Source organism: Haplochromis burtoni, unplaced genomic scaffold, assembly GCF_018398535.1.
Source record: "Haplochromis burtoni strain Fernald_Lab_line unplaced genomic scaffold, NCSU_Asbu1 Contig_587, whole genome shotgun sequence".
Lineage (NCBI taxonomy): Eukaryota > Metazoa > Chordata > Actinopteri > Cichliformes > Cichlidae > Haplochromis > Haplochromis burtoni.
This window is the reverse complement of record NW_024582948.1, coordinates 241904-259739: the sequence shown is the minus strand read 5'-3', so window position 1 is coordinate 259739 and position 17836 is coordinate 241904. Positions and strand designations below refer to the sequence as shown.

At 40.3% G+C, this 17836-nt stretch overlaps 1 protein-coding gene across 6 annotated transcripts in view; it reads left to right on the top strand.

Annotated features, from left to right (window-relative positions):
• LOC102289180 (disks large-associated protein 1) overlaps nt 1-17836 on the top strand; it is a 168299-nt gene that overhangs the window by 30832 nt on the left and 119631 nt on the right. For 5 of the 6 annotated variants that reach the window (XM_042214559.1, XM_042214561.1, XM_042214562.1 and 2 more), the window contains exon 2: nt 14340-14414. The exons of the other annotated variant lie outside the window; for it this stretch is intronic. The gene's annotated coding sequence lies outside the window, so the exon portion shown is untranslated. The remainder of the gene's footprint in view (nt 1-14339; nt 14415-17836) is intronic. 6 annotated transcript variants of the gene reach the window in all.

Sequence of the window (17836 nt, the reverse complement as noted above, 5' to 3'; positions counted from 1 at the left end):
CCTTTGTGTCATGAACTCCCACTTTTAGATTAGCCTTGTTTTGGTTTTGGTTTGTTTTTTTTGCCTGTCCTGTCTGACACTGTAGCAATCTGAACTATTGTCTGCAATCAAAACGCACAGGATGGGAAAGAGAAGGATGAAGTAAAGAGAAGTTGGGAAGAGACTCAACAGAAGGAAAGGGAAGGAAAAACGGAGGAGAAGAGAGAAAAGACAAGAAAAATCCGTTTGATCACCTGCTAAAAAAAAACAAGCAAAAAGAGAACAACACAGTAGGGAAACCACAGCAACGACCAGCATAAGCATTAGTAAAAGTAATATAATAAATATTGAATTTTACTAAGCCTAACCCTAACCCTAAACAGGCACACAGACACAAACATTACTTCCCAACCTCATGCACACATATACAAGTAATGAAATGAACCCATTACACATCCCCGTGCATGCACCCACCCACAACCACAGGGACACACCAGCCTGAATCCCAAGCCCACCCTGGACCCACCCAAGAGCAGTGCAGCTACCAAGGTAATGTATGTCAACCGGCACATACCCTCCCCCACCCCTGTTCTATGCAGCCACCAAAAAAACACCACCCAAGTGCCACCAGAGTCCCGTCCAGGTCATGACCACACAGCAAATCCAGCATGTCCAAATTAACACTGTCGGATTTGATTTCAACACTATTAAAGTGTCTATATGGGTCCACACCAGAGAGTGTTAATTTAACTCTTTTTGGAGAGTTGGTACGTTAACTCTGATTTAGTGTTAAACACCAAATCTGTCTGGAGTTGATAATTTAACACTTGGTGTTAAGAGTTTATATATTAACTCTCAAAGAGTATTTTAGTTTAACTACGTAAGAGTTATCTTCTAATTCATTCTAAAAAGCAGGAATTTTACTGTTCTGAACTTCTAGAAATTTCTTTTGGAAATAAACATTTACTAAAAAGATGCAATGGTTTTTGAAAAACATTTATTCTGAACTGTGCACCACAATTTCAAAACATTTTCTGAAAGATGTAACAGTATACATGTTCTCACTTTCATTAGAATTTTGTTTATCAAAAGGTCTGACATGGTAAATGCAAATAACAGCATTCTCATCACTTATTTCTTCAATACAATATGCATGTCCTTCATTCATCCCTTTGTGGAACTTCAACGCACTTCTGCTCTCCCCCATATTCCATCTTCACAAGCATATCCTGTGCGGAGATCGAATAAAAATTAGTTGACACTAATTAATGGCACAAATAATCCAGTAAACAATTGCAGCACAGTAAAAAAAAAAAGGAATCCTCTTTGAGCCATTACTTGTGTAAAGTATTTTCCCAAAAGACAAGGACACAGGCAACAGGTAATACTGAACTAAATGTAAAACCTCAACCTTTTTCATTTTTACCTAAACCGTGTGCACAAAACTCTGGAGGGATCTATGCTAACGTAGAACCCAGTCAGGACGTCTGCTACTGCTGTTTGCTCGTTTTTTTTTATGGGCGATCGTTTTCAGGCTTCAAGTAGCACCATTATACCAACATTTCACATTCTACACATTGTTTTAGGTGTATTTGACCAAAAGTTTGACTGAAAATTCACATGCAAGCTTTTTTTCAAGGCTGTGGTATTTGCCCGCAAACAATACCTTTCAGCTAGCTAAAACAGAATATTATGCTATCAGCGAGCAACATGGCTAATGCCTTTCACACAGCTTTGTCTCAACTCCAAAGAGCCACAGAAGTAAAAGCTCATAATAATAATGGAAACAATCTTTGAAAAAATGACTTACCAAGCATGGCAAACAACTCAAATATGTAGAGCAAAATGTTCTGAAACGGCTTCACTTCAGCTTCGATTGGAGCCGTGCTGGGGGCGGAGTCTGTGAATTTACTCTGTTGGTGTCATAGCCCCTGTAGGAGTTCAGAGTTAAGAGGTCAAGAGTTAATGTTTCCATTGTAACACCTCCAGATTTGACAGAGAAACACTCATTTTTAACACTCGATTTTAACTACTATCATTTTACACCTCAGAGTTACATTAAAAGAATGTGACTCTGCTTAGAGTAAAATTAACTCTACTTTTGCAAGGAGACTATTAACACCAAAAAATTTAACACTTTTGAATTTGCTGTGTAGCCCCAGATTGAGACCCCCAAGAAACCCGTCCCTAGGGAATCCTCAATACCCCGAGCCTGTACCCACCCCCACATGAACTACAATAACAAAGGCGAGACAAAACCATGACCACCAAGCCCCCACTAGGTGATGGAGCCGATCAATGACAGTGTGAGCAGTTGTTAGAAGATGTAAACCCATCCTGACATCTGTTGACCTGTATAGTGCACTCTGTGTAGTATTTTATGTTGTGTTAATTGTAGACTGGGGTTTCTAATCCATTTAAAGGTTTTTAAGCATATCTGAGACCAGAATTTTTGGTCTAAGCCAGTGGTTCCCAAACTTTCTTTGCTGGCCCCCTCTTTGTTTTACAAGAAAAATGTTCGCGCCCCCCGCGTGCACGCACACATCCTCCAACCCACACGCCCATATTTTGCTCCATGCGGTTTATTTCACACCTCAAACATTTAGTAAACAATTAAGCAAATACAAGTAATCTGCAATAAATTACAGGTAGTAAGAAAATAAACTACTAACTCTTTTACGCTCGTCCGCACCTACACGGGTATTTTTGAAAACGCAGCTGTTTCGTCCACACGTAAACGGGTTTGAATCACCGAAAACTGAGATTTTTTAAAACTCCTTTTTTGCGTTTACGTGTGGACGAGGAATACAGAGTTCGTCACGCAACGTCAAAGGTATGTGCCTTTTTTCACGTCACGCTGTGCGCCACGTTATTGTTTACATGAGATGAATTGCAGAATGGCAGATAGAGACAAAATACTGTTAATCTGACTGTCTGCAGGTTTTACACACAGTTACTGTCCCTCCATTTACAAAGGCAGAGGCGTCACAGTGTGATTATTTTACTGTAGTTGTTTTTTTCTGTGTAATAATATTCAACATTGATCTCAATACATTTTTCAAAAAAATGCCTCTGTGCAAAATGGGTTCAAAAACATAAACAGCTGTGGGATCCTGTTTGTCTGTGATTTAAACAGCCCAGCGCTGCTCCCGACGAAGGGAAAACCAACCCTGCAGGGAGACCTACCTCGGCACTTGTGCAGGTGAAGCCAAAGGGAAGATTTGCTTCAATATTTTCTGTCTTTGGCTTAGAATGAAGTTGGTTTGGAAACATATTCAGCAATGCTTCATCTCCTGCTTTGCGTTTCTGTAGGCGCCCCGTGCTGGCAGTGTCCAAGCGTTTTGTTTTTTTCCCCCCTTTTCATCACGCGCCCCACCTGCCATGGCTCTGCACCCCCCCTAGGGGGCGGGCCCCACACTTTGGGAAGGTCTGATCTAAGCTGACTGATAGAGCCGCCTCCTGTTTTGCAGTAAGAAGAGACATTGATTCATCTATTTTGTCCTGTATATTTTAGACATTAATTTGGGGTTTTCAGATTAAGGAATTGCACCACACTCAATAGAGTTTGTAATTCTACTTGATTAGGTTTAAATTTCTTTTTAATTATAGATTTAATTTGTTGATACTCTAAAAATCGATTCTTGTTAATACCATACTGTACAGCTAGTCTGTTAAACGTAATAAAGTCTGTTCCTTTGAATACATGTTCCAAGTATTTAATTCCTCTACATCTCCAATCTGGGAAGTTAATCATATTATTATTCTGTAGTATATCAGGGTTGTTCCAATTGGGTGTGAAGACTCTGTCATTTTTAGAAAATCCCAACATGCTGCCAGAGCGTAGCTGATGTTGATGCTTTTGAAGCATACATGTCATTTAATGTTTGAGCTAATGAATGGTAAGTCTGAAATCTCTATATTACTGCATAGTGCCTGATCGCTGTCTATCCAGGGCTCATCTAAAAGGGTGTTTTAATCACCCTGAAATGAATTGTAGCCTGTTGGCTAAGAAGTAGTGTTGAAAGTTATGCAGAGCTAGTCATCCTTTATCCTTAGTCCTTTGTAGCATTTCGAAGCTAATACATGGGGGTTTATCTTTCCAAAGGAATAAAGAAATAGACAATTCCAGAAATCTAAACCAGCCTGGTGATGGTTAACTCGGGGTCATTGAAAATAAATAACTGATTCTTGGCAGAAGCTAGGGCTGAGTATCGAATTTGATTTCTATAATCGATTCAATTCTGATTCAGTTTTAACTCAGACAGTCAGAAATATTATAATTCTGGGGCCTGTTCTTCGTACCTCGCTAAGTGAGTTAGCTGGATTAGATTGTTGACGATTTCGCGTGATCCTGGATCGTTCGGTTCCCCGAAGCCATCCGGGACTTGCTGTCATAGCAACAGAGCCGTAAGCGTAAACCTGCTGGGAGCAGGTTTACTTTATGTAAACAGGATTAGATCGCGGCCACGCAGGTATGCCGCGTCATATACGAAAGCAACAGCGAATTCCCCACCGTTTCACCAAAATAAATAACATCAATGTAACTAAAGAAATGCAGCACTGATCCATTTATTGATTCACACAGATACATACAGGTCATTTCCTAAAAAAGGGAAATGTACTATTAACATTCTATTACATGTATGTGATTATTACAGATGTAATTCATATTTCAGAGTAGCAATTGAAATTACTTCGTGTAATCAAGATGAGAGACCACGGCTATAAAAGCGAAGGTGGATTTGGGAAGCCTGTCGCAGCCATGTCCTGCGGAAGGTGCAAGATTGATAAGGAGAGTTCAGAATTCAGCGTATATTGCGGGACAGACAGGATCCTTTAGCTCAGCGCGACAGTGTGCTCATAGAGAGATATCGATTTTCCCGTGAGGGTATTATTTACTTAACCAACTTGTTGACGAGGGGGTGCAGGACCACCACCTGTCTTTTTTGCTCTGCCCTTTTCTTGGTTGCTGTTATAACAAACAAACAGATTATTTCAGGGTCTCTTTCCAAGAGACTAAAAGCAATATAAGTGATAAATATTACCATTCTGTAGAATATTCTTATATTTCACTTTTACCTGTTCCCATGTTCTAGTGGGTCCTGTTGTGGCTCTAATGTGAAAGGGGATATAATATAATATAATATAATGTAATATAATATTGGATAATATAGTGTAATATAATAAATCTACCCTACCGCCTACTGGTGTTGGCCAGAGGGGCCGATGGCGCGATATGGCAGCCTGGCTTCTGTCAGTCTGCCCCAGGGCAGCTGTGGCTACAACCGTAGCTGCCTCCACCAGTGTGTGAATGTGAGAGTGACTGAATAGTGGCATTGTAAAGCGCTTTGGGTGCCTTGAAAAGCGCTATATCAATCCACTCCATTATTATTGTTCTTATTAAATTACTTACGAGTTTAATTTGTCAGCAACTTTCTGCCAGCCCTCTCTCCTTGCTTTTGCAGCCTTTGCAGTGTTCCCTTGCGTTTTAATTAAACTCTGAAACTCCTGAAATCCCTCACTCAAGAGTTCTTGCTCTGCTGCCGAAAAATACCGAGCCGAGCGCGCTCCGTCGACATTTTCGCCGACCAATCAGAGGGTTGCCGATCAATGTTTCTACTATCGATGCGTAGCCCCTTTTACGACACCCAGTGATGTCACATTACTGCGTCCAGCTGTACTAATCGTCAACAGCAGGTGTGTTCGGGGAACCGGATTAGCGCGCTCACGGTTAGCGCGATGGTTTGGTCTTGGATGTTTCATTTGATCTTGGATGTAGTGAGCGACGTACGAAGCACAGGGCCCTGATCATTTATCAGTACTTATCCATATATATGTATAAAAACAAAGCTGTCACTTGTGAGACTTCATCAGAGGTGTGAGCATCACAGCAGCTGCCTTTGTGTCAAAGTAACTGAGGATAAAACACAGAAAAACATGAAGGAGTAATGAAACCTGCAGCTTCAGAATCTGTGAGATGTCTGCTTTCAGCACCCGACGGCATGTCTGCAGACGTGCTGTCAGGTGAACGACAATTCGTTTACCTGCTCTTTAATCATTTACTGTTTTAGCTGTTTGGTGGTTGTTGAAATAGTTTTGTGAGCTTTAACCTGAGATGCTGGCGTTTCTGGCAAAATAAATTTATATTTAAAAACTGATTCAGGATTTAATGAATCGATATCACATTATTGAAACTAAAATCAGTTTGAATTGGGAAATTGATTTTTTTTAAACCCGCCCCTAGTGGAAGCGACCCTTCCAATGAGTGATATGAGTAGAGATTTCCATCTAGAAAGATCGTCTTCTATTTTCTTTTAAAGTCGGATGTGGTTTAATCTGCAAGCTTACGAGAGACATTAACGCCTAAATATTTGATATTTCCATATTGCAGTGGGGTAGAAGAAGAATAATGGAAAGGAGCAATTAATCGGAATAACTGTAGATTTCAACCAGTTTATTGAATAATGGGGAAGAGTTTATTAATATAATTACCTCAGAGAGAGTGGTTTGTGAGTACTGGAGAATAGTAACACATCATTTGCATAAAGACTGATGTTATGTTCTACATTCTTGCATTTCATATCCTTCATCACTTTAGCCTGTTTAATTGCTGCTTCTGGTGGTTCAATAAAGATTGCAAACAGTGAAGGGGAGCGTGGGCGTCCCTGCCTGGTGCCCCTCTGGAGACAGACGCTGGAGGATGTTTGGTCATTTGTTCTAACACATGCTTTTGGGGAATTATAATATTAATATAATATTTTAACCAGTTTGTGAAAGAGTTTCCAAAACCAAATTTATGGAAAGTTGCAAATAAAAATTTCCAGTTAACTCTGTCAAACACTTTTTCGGCATCTAGAGAATAGTGTGGTTTCAATTTTTTTACTACATGAATAGTCTATTAAATTAAGTAATCTACATATATTTGTTGATGACTGATTGCCTTTTATGAAACCGGTTTGGTCAGGATGTTTTATGAGGGGGTTTCTCTTCTCTAATCTGTTTTTAGAGAGCTTTCAGATAATTTTATGGTCAACATTAATGAGGGATGTTGGACAATAGCTGGTGGGAAATACAGGGTCTTTGCCTGGTCGTAGCAGGAGACTAATGTAAATATGAATTCATACTTGGTGGTAGCCAGATTTGTCCAGAATTCTTTGTAGAATTCTGATGGAAAGCCGTCTGGACCTGGAGCCTTATTATTGGGTATAGTTTTTAGGGCCTCCTGGGGTTCACCTGATGTCAGTGGTGAATCCAGTGCCTTTGCTTGACTGTCTGGTAATTTCTAAAGGGTTATGTTGTCAAGAAACTTATCATGGTAGCTTTTAGATGGGTTTATTTGTAGTGAATATAAAGTTTTATACAAGTCCCTAAAAGTGGTGTTTATTCTTTCAGGGTCATATACCGTGTTCCCAGATAAGTCTTTAATGTCACATAGGCATTTTTTCTTTCATCCATCCATCCATTCGCGTCCGCTTATCCTTTTCAGGGTCGCGGGGGGCGCTGGAGCCTATCCCAGCTGTCATAGGGCGAGAGGCGGGGTACACCCTGGACAGGTCGCCAGTCTGTCGCAGGGCCAACACACAGGGACAGACAACCATTCGCACTCACATTCACTCCTAGTGGCAATTTGGATTATCCAATTAACCTATCCCCACAAGCTGCATGTCTTTGGTGGGAGGAAGCCGGAGTACCCGGAGGGAACCCACGCAAACACGGGGAGAACATGCAAACACAGAAAGACCCCGGCCTGATGGTGGAATTGAACTCAGGACCTTCTTGCTGTGCGGCAACAGTGCTAACCACCGTGCCGCCCCATTTTTTCTTTCTTTCTTTTTAAATAGCTAGCTAGAAATTGACCGGATTTGTTACCATGTTCAAAGTTTTTCAAGCAAAGTCTTTGTACTAAGAATTGCATCTTTTAAATTAATAATTTCATTTAATTTTGTTTTACATATTTCGTTCAGTATTTCCTGTTCCTGGCAGGACACATAGGCTTCTTCTAAGGATTTGATGGTTATGCTTACAGTTGGAGTGACGGGAGCGTCATGTGTTGCAAAGTCCGAAATCACTCATGCACTGTTTAAGTATATTTGTGGACTGCTGAGTTCCTGCTGTGTTGAGCCTATCCATTTCTTCATTTAGTCCAAAGTTGAGGTCGCCCCCAAGAACAAGTGAGCAACCTAGGTGTTCAGAGGTGCACCAAAAAAACATGGAGGGGTCATCAACATTTGGGCCATATATACTTTAAATACATAACTTTTTGTTAAGTATTAACAATTTAATAATTACAAATCTACCCTCTGGATCTATAAGTGCGTTGAATGCTGCGAAATTAATGTATTAATTAATGTAATGTATTATGTATTAAAGTTTCTACTCCCCTTTGCCTAGTTTTAGAAGACTGAGAACACATTAGGTCTATGAGTCTACTGTAATAAAACAAACATCAGTTTTTTAAACTGGTTGAATACATTTAACCTCTTCTCTCATATTCCATGTGGCAAACCTTAGCATGCCCATAGCTGTGTGTGTACAGCTAATGTTGCACGATGCGTGTGATGCACAAACGAGTGAGGAAAAAGGAAATACATCACTCATTTTTAAGTCTGATTAAGTGTGTGTATATTAATTTATACAAGCGAGCGTGTACACACTTCTGTGTGTGTGTGTTCTATATGTCTGTGTGCACTGGGAGGCTGCAATAGATGCACTAAAGCTGAGCGTGTGTGTCTGATTGTGCCGTGCAGATGTGTAAAAATAGTTTGTTGTTCATGACTGCGTCGGGAAACAGGTGATCGATGCAGTGAAAGAAAGGGGAAGGAAGAAAAGCGAGGACTTGCAGCACACCTACAGCATTCTCTGTCTCTTACCTTTTCGTCTTGTTTAGTGTTGGTACTAGAGAGTTTTTTTAGCTAATATGCATAACTGTGAAATCTCCCTGGAAACAGACTTTGATTATTTCACGTGAACTGGTGCTTCAGACACAGTGTTTCCTACGAAGGAGTCTTTCCTTTCATCCCACCATGTAGCTGCAGTCTTAATACCATTAATACACGTTTGATATTCCACGTGCTTCGTGTGTTTCCTTCTTTAAGATCTTTCCCAGTTTTCACGTTGCTCCAGTTGCCCGTGAGTTTAATCTACAAATAGTGTGTGAAAGTCAGTTCAGTTTTCAGAATCACCTGACACACTCCAGAGGCACTATCAGACTACAGAGCTCTACACAATATTGAATTCCTTTGAAAACCCCAGACCTTATAGGGCCTTTCAAGTAATAACTAGCAGCCAGGAGACATGGCAACAACTACACCCATAAAAACAAGAGGGTGGCTGTCATCACTAGAGCTGTGGTTTTGTTGTGTGTGGTATTGTTAAAGAAGTATAGATGTAAGAGTTTGTTCTGGGTGGGTGGCTGTAGCTCAGGAGGTAAAGCTGGTCATCTACTAATTGGAAGGTTTGTGGTTTGATTCCTGGTTGCTCTAGTCTTGCAGAACTGGTTCTTATATAATGCTTTTCTACTCTAACTGAGCACTCAAAGCGCTTTACACAACTTCACACAGGTACTTTTTAAAAGCTCTTTCTATGTAAGTGCTTCACACACACATTTTTCGTAGATGCACCTATGGTATGAATTTTAAAATTTCCGTTTGTGTTATCCCATTTTCTGTAGAAGAAAAGAAAATCAGGCTCGATCTTTGAGAAAGAGTGTATTTATTTATTTTATTTAACCTTTATTTACACACATTGTCCCGTTGAGACCCAATGTCTCATTTACAAGACAGACCTGTTCCAGACAAACATGTTAAACTTACAACATTAAAAAACCTGGTAAAACTGCTAAATATGTCTATTGTACACAGTCATACTACACAGTAGGCTAAACACAGCTCTGACTCTTTGTCAGGCTGGCTACAGTGCTGAAGAGAAACCCGGAGTTTCTTGTTCCTGATCACTGATGTGTAGTAAGAAGGCCCTGCTCTATGCAGGGATTTTTTTAAACTAGGTTTTTCTAGAGTTGTCAGAGCTCTCATTTCAATTGGACTTTTGATTTTTTAAAAGGATTGCATTATCATTTAGACTTGTAAGTTATTTTCAGTGTGTTTTTGCTGAACAGGTGCTCTATATGAAGTATGCAATCAATTTTTTTTATGATAATGTGCACCTATGTGCTATACAAATACCTATGGATAAATTAAACTGCTTTGAAATTAATTAGTGTGTGCAGAAAAAACACACACAACAAACTGTTACATATTTCCAGAAATCTCACACTGATACTCATCGGGGAATGCCAAACACTCATGCAGGCAATAAAAAACACAGGAAGTGTGATGATGTTTGCCAGCAGGCGTTTGCTGGTTTATTATATGGTGGTCATTACGTTTATCATAACTTGCACTGTAGGTTGTATTTGTACATACAATACAACCAGGCAGGTTTTATACATAAATAAGTTGTGCATGATGTATCTTTTTTGCAGTTAGCTGAGTGAAGAGCAGTGGCACTTTGATATTTCCGTCTCACAACATGTAGCATTTAGCACATACAGGCTGAACAGGACTTCAATTCAAACTCTTGGTTCAGCAAGCGCCATTTTTTGAGGAGCCTGTTTCTAGGCAACATCTTAATCAAGTTTCCACCAGAGGGGGAAAAAAAAAAGCTTAATAGGCCCTCAGGGTGCGATTTTCTATCATCAGCTGTGAGACAAATCTGAGCTGTTAACAAATTAATCAGTCAAACAGGGGGAAAAGACATTTCTTATTTGTAGACAATTAGGCAACTGCTGCTCATGTGTGTTATAAGCACACAAGCAGCTACGTTTAAGGCTGATGTCTAATGGAGAAAAACCCAAAGACAAAATGCCTTGTGAAAAATTGTGATTAATTAGAATTTATGCTTTCAAACGTCTTTACTGCCTCAGTGTCATGTGTAATGAGAAATACACTCATGGAGCTGATCACTCAGACACACACGAATCACAGTGAAAAAGTTTATTGTCACACATCTATTTACACAAATCCAACCAAGGGAGCAAGCAGACAGAGAGGGAGACGAGGGTCAGTGAACGGCTGATGCGTAAAAACAGTAAGTGAAACGAAAAGGGAGGATTAGTGAAACTAAGAGCTTACTTGTTACATGGGTGGGAGTTTGGGTACAGGTGGCTGAGGCCAGGCGAAGGAGAGAAGAGAATGGATAGATGGACTGGATACTTGTACTGAACTTCAGTGCTCTAAATTATAGAGAATAAAGTCCTAAATACTACGTAACATTTCCCACATTAGTTGTTATTACAGCCTCAGAATGAAAATACACATGCAAATATTAATCCAGACATCATTCTGTTTTAGAACGGAGTCTTGTTCATGAGTGAGGGGCAATGGCAGCAGGAAATTGACAGATGGACTGGGGCTGGAGCTTCAGTCGTGCACATGCTGTGGTCATTGTGGACTTCCTTTCAACATCAAACTTAGACTCATTTTATACATCATTTTTATACTGCTGTGGTCTCATGTTTTCAAAGGGAGACATGGGAAACAGTTATGTGTAAAAGGATGCAGAGTGATCAGTGGACATCTCCAAGATGGCGTGGGGGGTCTTGACGCTAAAACAAAAGTAAGCAGCTGCACAGTGGTTTTCAAGTAGAAATGTCCCCAGCTTGCCACAGGCAGTTTGCAGCACATAGCAGATAGTCAGTTCATACAAGCACATTTGCACAAACTTCTTGTAATTTCAACAACTTCTCTTCTCAGGTCAGTAAAAACAAAGATTACCCAGTCTAAAGGTCAAATGTTGAACAACATATTGATCCAATCCAAGCTGGGTCATGGCTGGACGTCCAATCTGCAGGCCTAGTTTGGACATCATATAGATGTCCAGAATTGGTCACCAACAACCAAACATAGACATGATGTGCATGTCTATCCGAAATCCAGTGTTTAGTGGGAATATCTTCAATATCTAATAACTTGGTCTAACAATAAATGTTTATTCCAGAAGTAGTAACAAAATGTGCTGCTGACCTGTTCCACTTCACTGTCCATTCCCTGTTGTAAAGCTTGTCTTTATTAAGACCTGAACTCATCTATCTTATACATATAATGCACACTTGTGCTTTCATTTATTACTAATTCTCAAACTGTTATGAGAACAAATTAATAAAGTTCAAAACTTGATTCAAAATTGGCTGATAATTAATTGTTGTGCACCTCTAGAACATTTCCAGCATGGCTGCTATTTCTGATCTCTTACTAGAAGTCCTGCCATGTCCTCTTCTATTTGGGCCTCTACAATGGGAGGTGAACTAAGCTGAATGGAGGCGAATCTAACTTTAAATCATGTGGAAGATAGTACATTGATGAAGAGCACAGGTTGTTTCTATATTTGTTCCTCTTAATGTTCCCACTCAGACCCCTGAGGCTATCACTGCACAACTCCACTTTAATAGTCTGGCCCTTGGAAATGAATTTTCTGAGCAGAATCCAATGAATGTTGGGAGAGAAAAAAATATGCATTGTCCAGGTCAGACTGCTCACCTCACACTGCTCTAAACACAGCCTCTGAAAACTGACTAATCACATGGAAGATCATGGTAACACAGAGAATATAGAGACATTAAAATTCAATGATGATTCCCAACAGTTCTTAGAAGTTTTCTGTTGCCTAATAATTCCTATATTCCTATAGTCAATGAAGTGCACTGTAAGCGACAATGATTACTAAAAAAACAAAAACAAATTACTTTCATGAAATGAATACTACTGTAAACTGCTCATATTTTTCGACAGAAATGTTCGGTCAGCAAATAACTTTCCATTTGTGCTGGAGTTCTAAAGCACTTTATGCTGATGTCAGTGTCAGAAGTGTTGTCACCACTGTTGCAGGTGGTGTTGAAGCCAAAGCCTTGAAGGCCTAGTGGAAATGTTGTGACTTGTGCTTCGGCTGTGTTGAGAGCACTTACATACACAGTGATGATATGAGAATGTTACATCATGTAAAAACATATACCATTATTATTGTGAACAATGGAACAGTCCTACTATCAACTGAAATATTTGAAAATGCACTTTTGTAGTTCCTTGTAAAATACATTGTAACAGTTTTCTCAGTATTCAGGCATGAAGATTTAGCCCAATTATTGTTATTGTTCATGATGGTCCATGCAAGGCATAAACTCTAGTCAAATTGTAATAATTATTACATTTTTAAAGAAGACTTATGCGAATACTGCTAAATACTTGTAAAAATGAGCAGTTTGTTGATGTTTGTGAAACATCCACAGCACTCAAGCACCTCATCATTTTGCGCATGTGTACACTTGACAGTTACTTAAGCATGTTAGAAAATATTGGGTGGTCTCAGAATCTCATCTCTGCTTTTCTCGGATGATGGGTTTCTGTTGGCTTCATCAGGTGATGGCCTCCAGCTCGCACTGGAACGGTTAGAAGTGAGTGTGAAGCGGTGGGAACAAGAATCATCACCTCCAAATCTGAGGCCATGGTCCTCAACCTGAAAAGGGTGGAGTGCCCACTCCGGGTCAGGGACGATTTCCTGCCCCAAGTGGAGGACTTTAATTACCTCGGGGTCTTGTTCATTAGTGACGGGAGAAGGGAGAGGGAGATCGACTGACAGGCTGATGCTGCGGCTGCAGTGATGCGGATGCTGTACCTGTCTGTCGTGGTGAAGGGAGAGCTGAGTGTAAAAGGGAAGCTTTCGATTTACTGGTCAATCTACGTCCCTACCCTCACCTATGGCCACGAGCTGTGGGTAGTGACCGAAAGGATGAGATCGCGGATACAAGCAGCAGAAATGAGCTTCCTTTGAAGGGTGGCTAGCCTCTCCCTTAGAGATAGGGTGAGAAGTTCGGCCATCCGGGAGGGGCTCAGAGTAGAGCCGCTGTTCCTCCACATTGGAAGGAGCCAGTTGAGGTGGTTCAGTCATCTGACAAGGATGCCTCCTGGGTGAGGTGTTCCGGCATTTCCCACCGGGAGGAGGCCCCAGGCTAGACCCAGGACACACTGGAGAGATTATATCTCTCGGCCTTGGTGTTCCCCCAGACAAGCTGAAGGACGTGGCTGGGGAGGGGGAGGCCGGGGATTTTCTGGTTAGACTGCTGCCCCCAGATAAGCGGAAGAAGATGAATGGATGGAAAATACTGAATGTTGAATAAACAATTTTGTTGTTTCAAAAAGGGCACATACAGGTAGATACAAAGCTGAAAATGACTCGTAGGACTTCTGAGGAATTTATCTATTATATGTCTCTTAGGTATTTTTTGCACACATGTAACATGTAAGTATAGTGATGGTGTGTTTATGTTGGTGTGTTTTTGTGGTATTTGTCTGTTGTTTCCATCGTCCTAGGCAACTGGAGTTAATGTGAGACCACTTATACAGAGATGTTAGCATCAACTCTACAATGATGGGGATTTAAAGGAGGTGAGTAGGCATGAACCAAAACTCAATGTCTAATACTAACTATTAATAACATTTAATTATACACAACGACAGTATATGGAAGATCAAACAGTGAAGCCAAAACGTCTCTATCACCCTCTGGTGTTATAAACCCCACCTTCTGTCAAATTAAGACCAAAAAGGTCTAATCAGATCACATTTCCTGAAAGATTCATTCTGCCATTATTAGTAGTTCTCATCTTGCTGATTTGGGTTCAAGGGGTCTAAGTTCTCATCAGTTAAATTTTAATTATCAACTGTAAAATTGGGATGCAACGTCATCATGACAGCTTTGATTGTCAGCTGCAGTCACGACAAACTTCCACGTCTCTGCTCCGGGACTGCAGCTAGAACCATATCCACGGCTATCTGTTTCAAACTGACAGTGTTAGGTGTTCTACAATAAACGGGAGTAACTGACAGAAGAACCTAAGGCATCCTGACTTTATTTTGGTAAGTTAAATTTGTGTTTTGAGCTAATCAATAAATTCATGCCTTTAGCAGTCAGCAAGGGAAAACAACAGTGTTTGGTAGCTTTGTACACGAACGAATTTACACTGAGTAGAGAAATCACTTTGTTGAGCTAAGTGATTTAATGCTAATTAAAAGTCAGTGCTCTAGTTCAGACATTAGCTCTGCTGCTCTGACTGCAGCAGGCAGCTGCTCAGTCACTACCTAATGCTATTGTTATTGTACTTTTATTATGAATAGTATACTGTAAGAGCAATAGGCTGGACTCTTATGCAGAGTCGAGAAGAGTAATAAGTGACGAGTAACACTATTCTTTTTGAAAGGACATAAAAAATACCTAATAGAACATAATATTTATATTCTGAGACCAAATCATGATATTTGATATGTTAGGTTAAAATTGTTGTTTTGATTGAAGAACAGGATGTTTTTCTGTTTTTTCCTGCAGGTGACCATAATTCAGAATCAGGACAAGAAACCTTTTCCTGGTTCATGTCATCTTTGCAACTTTCCTTTTAAAAAGCACCAATAGCTCCAATGTAAAAACATTATACTGTTGGTTAGGGCTGCCACAAACGATTATTTTGATAGTCGACTAGTCACCGATTATTATTGCGATTAGTCGACTAATCAGATCATCATCCACTGGATGTAAAACGTACAGCTTATTGCACCAGCAGCATCTGCTCTTATATAACTATCATTAGCTTACAGCTTTAAGCTTTTAAGGTTGTCTAACTAAAAATAAAGACAAGATGATAGTTTATTAAATTTTAATGAAATTTGCAGATTGTTTCGGTGAAGTTTAATAAACTCCTTGCTATCTAAAATATAACAGGACACCGGAGTATATTCTCCAGCATCTCACACTTCTGATAATCAGCTGTCTGCTTGACGTTTATTCAGCTGTGTAAAAACTTTAACTTTATCTCAGCCAAACCGATTTACTCAGGAACAAATAAAATACTGAAAAAAGCCAAACAATAACATTTTTAAGTTATCTAAGTGACTATATATCATGTTTAATTTGCCGGGAGTGTGTCTCACCGGGCTCTAGTGAGCCTCGGCTAGCTATCGAGCTTAGTGGGTAACAGACGTCTCCGAAAACGTCGGAGCGCTTTTGAAAATATGTGGTGTCTTGATAAACTGAGCCAGATATTTGAGGTTTACACAGCTACATTCTCGCCTGAAAATATGTTAAACGTTTATTTTGTGACCCAGAAAGAATAATAAGAGTAATATTAAAACTAACTAGCTGCCGCCATCAGTGGCAGTCCTAGCCTGTTTGGCGCCCTGGGCGAACACACCCTCTGGTGCCCCCCCCCTCCCCCACCACCACACACTCACACATTAAGGATTGTCCATTGACATAAAACTGTTGTCGGAACCACACTGAATTTCACCAGAGAAACACACACATATGAAGAGAGAGAGAGTATGCATAGTATGCAAACGGCTACCAAACAGCCATCATAATTTGTCATACAATGAGAACGGGACAAATCAACAATTGACAATGACTAATTAATATTAAACCCGCCCCGCCCTCTCCTCCCTGTTCCGCAAGCAGCAGGCGCACCTCGCAAACGGAGGGCGCCCTTACTCCCAGCAAATGGGCGATAGAAAACCGATCGATGCCTATGCCATTCCCAATGTGCGCTGGCATGACGTCGGGGCAGCATGAATACGAGCAATTTTTATTATTTTTTATATTTTTTTGCCGATGCGTTTGCCGAGATGATGCGCCCCCCCCACCACGATGCCGCCCCGGGCAACCGCCCGTGTCGCCTGTATCAAAAAAACGCTAACTAGCTGCCGCCATTGTTGGAAACTGAGCAGGGCCGCGCTATGAATTCTGGGATAGGTTGGGCCACGAAGTATACACCCGACCCATCCTTCAAATCTGGGGAAATGAAGGCGCAGCATTTGTCGGAGTCTTCGAATTTGGACAGTCTTCGTCGTGTCGCTGTAACGTAATCGGCCTACAAATGCGGGCACAGGAGGATGCGGTTCCTGAATTTGGACACAGTTATTGCTTCTTCTTCTTCGAGATTTGACGGCAGCTGGCATCTTTATACATGCAGTGCTGCCATCTTCTGTTTCAGTCCGTTATTACACTCTTAAATCCTACTACTTATTCCTGCGTCTTTTGGGATCTTATAAAGCTTTAAACTACGCGTCGACTATTAAAATAGTCGTCGGCGATTTTAATAGTCGACGTAATCGTGGCAGCCCTACTGTTGGTATATAAAGTTTTTTCTTCACTTAACAAACAGGCCACATCTTAGCTATAGACTGGAAAAAGTTCCAAACCTGAATTCTGTCAGCTTTGAGGAGTACGCGTTTGACAGTTTGTGATGATTCTTTTCTCTTTGTGATCACAGGAGCTGATTCAAATTCAGACTTCAGCATGAGCTAGTGACAGCATCATCTTATATGTCCACACTTTATGCTGAATACACTCATTTGTTTTAATACTGGGGTAAATAAAGTACACAGGCTAAACTACCATATGATGTACTGTCAGCAAAACCTGCAGCTGTTCTGTTGAGAAAGACAAATTATGGGTTTAGGTCAAATTGTTATTACATTATAATTATGTAATTGGTTTCATTATACATATATGTGTATGTATATATATGTATATATATCTATATATACATATATAGATATATATATATATAATTAGTATTATTATTATTATTATTATTATTATTATCATTCCCTGCTCCCCCCTGTGGACGGTCTATCCTCCAAGCTTGGGGCCTCTACCAGAGGAGCTTGAGGGTCCTGTGTAACCAGTATGTAACAAAATATATAAACAATGGGCAAATCAGAAGACTTCAGGAACGACAGGAGCCCAGAGGATGGGTAACCACAATGAAAACACAACTGCAAATGATGAAGCAATGGTTCAACTGTATTTGAAATTT